Source organism: Cottoperca gobio, chromosome 12 (genome assembly GCF_900634415.1).
Source record: "Cottoperca gobio chromosome 12, fCotGob3.1, whole genome shotgun sequence".
NCBI lineage: Eukaryota > Metazoa > Chordata > Actinopteri > Perciformes > Bovichtidae > Cottoperca > Cottoperca gobio.
Genome location: NC_041366.1, coordinates 22,792,669 through 22,799,117, shown reverse-complemented (window position 1 = coordinate 22,799,117; position 6,449 = coordinate 22,792,669).

The following is a 6,449-nucleotide window of genomic DNA, read 5'->3' as shown; positions in this document are numbered from 1 at the left end:
CGCCTGGCGTATGAAAGCATGCGCCTGGCGTGTGGAAGCATGCGCCGGCGTGTGGAAGCATGCGTCTGGCGTATGAAAGCATGCGCCTGGCGTGTGGAAGCATGCGCCTGGCGTGTGGAAGCATGCGCCTGGCGTGTGGAAGCATGCGTCTGGCGTGTGGAAGCAGGCGTGTGGAAGCATGCGTCTGGCGTGTGGAAGCATGCGTCTGGCGTGTGGAAGCATGCGCTTGGCGTGTGGAAGCATGCGCTTGGCGTGTGGAAGCATGCACTTGACGTGTGGAAGCAGGCGCCTGGCGTGTGGAAGCAGGCGCCTGGCGTGTGGAAGCATAAGCCTGGCGTGTGGAAGCATAAGCCTGGCGTGTGGAAGCACGTGCCTGGCGGGCGTGTAGAAGCATGCGCCTGGCGTGTGGAAGCATGCGCTTGGCGTGTGGAAGCATGCGCTTGGCGTGTGGAAGCATGCGCTTGGCGTGTGGAAGCATGCGCCTGGCGTGTGGAAGCATGTGCTTGGTGTGTGGAAGCATGCGATTGCCGTGTGGAAGCATGCGCTTGGCATGTAGAAGCAGGCGCCTGGCGTGTGGAAGCCTGGCATGTGGAAGTACGTGCCTGGCGGGCGTGTGGAAGCAGGCGCCTGGCGTATAAAAGCATGCGCCTGGCGTGTGGAAGCATGCGCCGGCGTGTGGAAGCATGCGTCTGGCGTATGAAAGCATGCGCCTGGCGTGTGGAAGCATGCGCTTGGCGTGTGGAAGCATGCGCTTGGTGTGTGGAAGCATGCACTTGACGTGTGGAAGCAGGCGCCTGGCGTGTGGAAGCAGGCGCCTGGCGTGTGGAAGCATAAGCCTGGCGTGTGGAAGCATAAGCCTGGCGTGTGGAAGCACGTGCCTGGCGGGCGTGTAGAAGCATGCGCCTGGCGTGTGGAAGCATGCGCTTGGCGTGTGGAAGCATGCGCTTGGCGTGTGGAAGCATGCGCTTGGTGTGTGGAAGCATGCACCTGGCGTGTGAAAGCAGGTGCATGCTTTATCTCCGAGTCTCTGTGCTGCAGGCTCAGTACTGACCAGTGTTTGGGTTTAGCTGCAGTGTAGCTTTCATCTTTCATAAAGCTCCTCTGCAAAAATAAAATCTATATCAGACGCTTCTGGCACTTAAACGTCTTTGACTCATCTTTAAGTTGAACTTTCATGCATGACCTGGTGAAAAGCAGCGAGTCTGCTTCACTGAAATTCCTCCACCTCAAATTGTATTATTGGATCACAGAGGGAGGATAACAGTGGAGGGTCGCTGCACACAAACACTCACACAGACCAACAGCACTGCTCTGTGGCCATCTGCAGAACTGCATCCTCATGCCACTTTACATTAAAACCTTTCAACACAAACTCTTTTATTGTCTGGATTTAAAAACAGAATCTTGCAGATACACGATGTGACATATATAAACCACGACACACGGCCGAGAGTATCTACAGCTTATTACAACTAAACATCTCTCAGTCAACAGCTGGCAGAACAAGCTGTGCATGGAATTAATAAAAGGAGGCTCAGCAAAGCAGCTCTTATTGTGAAAAGCCGAACAAACCGACCCAGTATATGTATGTATATATATATATATATATATTATATATATATATATATATATATATATATATATATATTTGTATATATGTATATATGTATATATGTATATATATATATATATATATATATATATATATTATATATATATATATATATATATATATATATATATATATATATATATATATGTATATATATATATATATAGCATACATAGCTCGCTCATGGCCCATCCATCATCCCTCGGAGCGCCTTCATCGCCATGTTTCCACCTGCAGCAGCCGCACACGCGCTGTATCGTGAGGGATGCTGCACGTATAAAGTTTTAGAGCTACTGGAAATGTGTAAAAACACAAGATACAGGTGGTAGTAAATGTACTAAAGTGTACTCAACTGCACTAAAGTACAACTTTTAGGTATTTGTACTTTTTCCATGTCCTGCTACTTTATACTTTATACGACAGCTGAGGCAGACATTGTACATGTTATTGCACTACATGCATCTGATAACTTTAGATACTTTGAACTCAGATTATTAATACAAGATATAATCAAGCTGTATATAAAGAAAAGAGCTTGTCCTTCAGCAAAGTTATTATAAATAACATATTACTGTAAAAGGGGCATTTATTAAAATTGTATTAAAATAGCTGAATTAAAATAGCAGATAAAATAGCAACCTTTACACATTCTTTGACATTTTCATAATCCCTTTGTCTGTACTTTCATCTATATTTGTCTTTGCAAATAATCCACATACTTTCTTCCTATCCCTGTTCTCTGCTTCCTTCTCCCATAACATAAACTGTCTTTTATGTTCTTCCATTGTTTTCAACACTTCAGATTTAATCTTTCTCTTTGACATTACTTTTTCCTCTTGCTCTCTCAACCTTACCTTTAACTTTCTTACTTCCTCAACACTAAATGATCCTCCTTCAGGAAAACCAAGCTTAAAAATGTATGAAATCATTTAAATTAGTTTAAAGTGGCACTATTAAAAGGCTAAGATAAAAATATATAAAATATCACCATTAAAAGGCTAAAGTAAAGAGATATAAAATATCACCATTAAAAGGCTAAAGTAAAGAGATATAAAATATCACCATTAAAAGGCTAAAGTAAAGAGATATAAAATATCACCATTAAAAAGCTAAAGTAAAGAGATATAAAATATCACCATTAAAAGGCTAAAGTAAAGAGATATAAAATATCACCATTAAAAGGCTAAAGTAAAGAGATATAAAATATCATTATTAAAAGGCTAAAGTAAAGAGATATAAAATATCACCATTAAAAGGCTAAAGTAAAGAGATATAAAATATCACCATTAAAAGGCTAAAGTAAAGAGATATAAAATATCACTATTAAAAGGCTAAAGTAAAGAGATATAAAATATCACCATTAAAAGGCTAAAGTAAAGAGATATAAAATATCACCATTAAAAGGCTAAAGTAAAGAGATATAAAATATCACTATTAAAAGGCTAAAGTAAAAAGATATGTTTTTAGTTTTGAAGATATTGAGCGAGCTTGCCTCCCTAATGTCTGCAGGTAAAGTGTTCCATAGCTTTGGTGCATAATTGATAAAGGCTGCATCCCCAATTTTCTTTTGGATGTTTCTGGGAACATTTAATAAACCAGTAGTGGATGATCGTAATGTTCTTGGGGCACATAGTTTATTAGAGAGTTGGCAGTGTAACTTGGTGCGGTTCCGTTTAGGGCTTTGTATACAAGGAGGACCTTAAAATCAATTCTAAAAGTTAGTGGAAGCCAGTGTAGAGCAGCTAACACTGGACTGATGTGGTCTCTCCTCTTGGTTCTAGTCAGCAGCCTCGCTGCAGCGTTTTGGATGAGCTGAAGTCTCTCCGTTGGTTTTTTTGGAAGGCCAGTAAAGAGTGCATTACAGTAATGGAGTCGGCTTGAGATAAAAGCATGGATTAGTTTTTCAGCATCCTTTTGATTTATAAATTGTCTGATTTGAGCTATATTTCTAAGGTGGAAGAATGATGTTTTTGTCACCTTGTTTATGTGGGATTTAAAGCTTAGATCTGAGTCTATGATAACACCAAGACTTGTGACTTCAGGTTTAATCAAAGGAGTAAGTTTCTCCATGTTATTCAGCATCATCTCTCTTTTTGTTACAGGACCTACAATAGGATCTCAGTTTTGTTCTGATTTAATTTTAAGAAATTATTGCTCATCCATTTATTTATTGCTGACAGACAGGTGGTGATGGAGTTAATAGCTGTAGCATCATTTAGTTCAGCAGAGATGTACAGTTGCGTGTCATCCGCGTAGCTATGGAAGCACACATTGTGTTCTCTAATGATGTCCCCAGTGGTAGCATGTATAGGGAGAACAGTAATGGACCGAGGCAGCTCCTTTGTGGAACTCCAAAGTGGGCATGATGCTTCTCCGACACATGATCTCCAAGCCTGACAAAATACTTTCTCCCTTTGATATATGTTCTGAACCAGTTTAATACACAGTCAGAAAGACCAACCAGTTTTTCTAGACGATTAATTAGGATGTCATGGTCGATCGTGTCAAATGCTGCGCTCAGGTCTAGCAGGATAAGAATTGAGACCTTGTTTGTATCAGAGTTTAGTCTGAGGTCACTAATTATTTTAGTCAGAGCAGTTTCTGTACTGTGGCATGCTCTGAAGCCTGATTGAAATTCCTCCAGGGTGTTGTTTTCTTTAAGAAAGGAGTTTATTTGGACCGAGACTATTTTTTTTGGTATTTTGCTGATGAATGGAAGGTTAGATATTGGCCTATAGTTGGTCAGCATATTCTAGGTTAGGTTTCTTTAGCAAGGGTTTTATAACTGCTGTTTTGAAGACGTCTGGGAAGATGCCCGTTAGAAGAGACGTGTTTATAATATGTAGCACGTGACTTGAAATGCTGTCAAATATCCGCTTAAAGAATGCTGTAGGTATCGGGTCAACACAAGAGGTGGAGGAGTTACACTCCATCACAGTTTCATGAAGCTCAGTTAATGTGATGCAGGTGAATGTTCCCATGGTTACATCACAATGTTTGCAGATGTTCTCTGTGTCTGCATCATAAGTGATGCTGGCTCTGATTGAAGTTATTTTATTATTGAGGAACAATGCGAGTTCTTCACACTTTGATGCAGAGGACTGCGGAGGGGTGGGGGCAGTGTTCAGCAGTTGGTTAATAGTCGAGAATAGTATTCTAGAATTTCCAGCGTTCTCTGTGATAATATTAGAAAAGTAATCCTTTCTTGCAGCTGCATTGCTTTACCATAGGCAGCCATGGATTCTTTGTAGATATCATAGTTAACTGTGAGCTTAGTTTTCCTACATCTTCGTTCAGCTGCTCTACAAGTCCTCTTAGTCTGAGTAACATTGCTGTTGTTTAACCATGGGGAGATTCTGTCACTGGATTTCTTTTTGACCTTTAATGGAGCAACAATATCCAGGGTAGATGACAAGGTGTTGTTTAGATTTTCAACCATGAGATTTAAGGAGCAGTCTGAGCATGGCTCACATGATCTCATGATGTTAGAGAATGTTTCCTCTGCTGTGTCATCTAGTATTCTTTGTTTGACCACTGTCTCTCTTTTGGTCTTTGTTAAGAGTAGGTTAGCATCAAAACACACAGTGATGGTCAGATATTGGTAATTCGATTACTGAGACCTTATCGATGTCCAGCCTTGTCGTTATCACTAAGTCTAGCGTGTTACCATGCTGATGAGTGGGTTCACTGATATTTATGTTTTAGGTCATAGCTGTCTAGTAACTTTTCAAGTTCAGTAGTATTGGGATCATTCTTCTTATTTACGTGAATATTTAGGTCTCCATGCAGGATTATTCTTTCACATCTAGTGATGCTGAGTGAAATCAGCTCTGAGAATTCCTGTAGAAATAGTGCTGAATATTTTGGTGGCCTGTACAATGTGATGATGAGCAAAGATAATTCTGCTTTGAGCTCAATAGCAAGATATTCAAATGATGTAAATTCACCCAGGTCAATGTCATTAGATACAAGCGACGCTGATAAGATAGCGGCAATCCCTCCCCCTTTCCTATTTTGCCTGACAGTATTTATAGTTTGGAGGACACGTCTCAGTCAGTGTTGCCACACCAGGAATGTTGTTTAACCAGGTCTCAACTAGAAACATACAGTTCAAGTTCTTTTGAACTATCATATCATTAATCAAAAAAGATTTGTTAGCCTAGTGATCTGACATTCAGAAGAGCCACTTTCAGCTGCAGAGAGTCTGTGACAGGAGGCAAAGCCGGTCCTGGCTGTGCACTGATATATCTAAGATAACCAGACGCAGTGCGTGCTGAGCGCTGATTATTTAGTAGTACTTTCACTTGTTGTACTTTAGGTTTATTTTGATGCTTATACTTTTACTTTTTGAAAGCAGTACTATGACTTGTCAGTTTTTATTACTACTTTTACTGAAGTAAAACATCTTAATACTCCGTCCACTGTTTGTTCTAAATGTAATTACACACTTTATATTATAATAATAATTAATTAGTGGAAACTTATTATTCATATCAAGTTATTGATGGTTGTGTAAAAATATTTCCTGGTCTTAAATACGAAACACGTCATCACAATAACTTCACTGCTGCAAATACACAAAGTGATTATTTAAGTGTCCAGAGGGAAATAAAAAGTATTTAGTTCTGCAGGTTCATAACGTATGAAAATGTTTATATGAAGTCCTGACACATTTTGAACCTTTAAAACAATCTTTATGTTTTTAATACAGTAATAAAACCAGCAGAAAGTTATTCAATCTCAATCTTTTAAAACTACTCCACATTCCCCTCCGAGTCTTTGAGGGTCAATTAAATATCTTTGATTCAAAAACAAACAAGAAATTATTCAATAGATT